Raw genomic sequence first — 1419 nt, forward strand, 5'->3', positions numbered from 1 at the left:
TCAATTCATCTCATTGGAGGGGACTGCTCATTCTTCTCCCATGGAGCAGCTGGTGGATTCAAACTTGCAGTTTGCAGTGCAGCATAAAATTTTGTTGTCAATAAGGTGTGTGTTTGTGTATGGTTGCATGTCTCAGAATGACTTACTAATAAAGTGAAGACAAAGTTCTTCATGATCTTTGAAGCCACAACAGTTTAAATCACTGAGAATTTCACTCAGATGCCTACTCTCCCTTCAGAACTACCCACTTCACACCCTGGTCCCCGAGGATTGTCTCTATACAGTCCAATCTAGGCCTACAGTAACACGATGCTTTCAAATCGAAGGTTAAGCTCTTTCCAGGCAGCGTGGTGCGATGGGCATCTCCCGGGACAACTGGCAAAAGCGCCGCAAGACCGGGGGCAAGAGAAAGCCCTACCACAAGACGAGCTGGGACACCCGGCTGCCAACACTAAGATTGGCTCCCGCTATATACGCACAGTTCGTGTGAGAGGAGGCAACAAGAAGTACCGTGCCCTAAGACTGGATGTGGGGAACTTTTCCTGGGCCTCTGAATGTTGTACTCACAATAAGGATAATTGATGTTGTCTTCAACGCCTCCAATAATGAGCTGGTCCGAACCAAGACCCCAGTGAAGAACCACATCGTGCTTATGAACAGCACACCGTACCCCGGTGGTACAAGTCCCACTATGCACTACCCCCGGGTCGCAAGAAGGGGGCTAAGCTGACTCCTGAGGAGGAAGAGATTTTAAACAAAAAGCGATCAAAGAAAATTCAGAAAAAAATACGATGAAAGGAAAAAGAATGCAAAAATCAGCAGTTTTCTAGAGGAGCAGTTCCAACAGGGCAAGCTTCTTGCAAGCTTCTTCCCGGCCAGGTCAGTGGGGCCGCACAGATGGTTATGTGCTAGAGGGCAAGGAGCTGGAATTCTATCTGAGGAAAATCAAGGCACGGAAAGGCAAATAAATCTCCCTCCCATTTTAGCACATGTATTAAAGGTATGCATTCTAAAAAAAAAAAAAATCTAAGGTTAAGTCTCTGGCAGAGTGATGCTACCAGATTGCTTTCTGCCATTCAATCTTAAGCGATCCTACTATGCATGCTATTTGAATACAATTGCAATCTGAACTTCAAAACATCAAAAATTTGAGAAACAAGAGAAAAAAATTTTTCGTCAATCTGCTGCAACTTTTCTCAAACCAAACATTTGCTTAAAAAAAAAAAGAAAAGAAAAAGAGAGAGAGAGAGAGAGAGAGAGAGAGAGGATTTCCTGAGCACAGACAGTAAAGGAAGAGAAACCTCAGGCTTTAGGAATCCCTGAGCTTACGGATTCTTGAGAAGAAGGGAGGGAGGAAAGTGGTCGAGGGTTCCTTTCCTCTCCTGCCAGTTACCTTCATGTTGGCTCAGACTCATGACA

The 1419-nt window shown here is 44.8% G+C and overlaps 1 pseudogene; it reads left to right on the forward strand.

Moving 5' to 3' along the window:
- The first annotated feature begins 355 nt into the window (after positions 1–355).
- On the forward strand, positions 356–968 carry LOC102875354 (annotated as a pseudogene).
- The last annotated feature ends 451 nt before the right edge of the window (positions 969–1419 follow it).

The sequence above is a fragment of the Elephantulus edwardii genome, unplaced genomic scaffold (genome assembly GCF_000299155.1).
Source record: "Elephantulus edwardii isolate Elephantulus edwardi_28Jun2011 unplaced genomic scaffold, EleEdw1.0 scaffold00038, whole genome shotgun sequence".
NCBI classification, from domain to species: domain Eukaryota; kingdom Metazoa; phylum Chordata; class Mammalia; order Macroscelidea; family Macroscelididae; genus Elephantulus; species Elephantulus edwardii.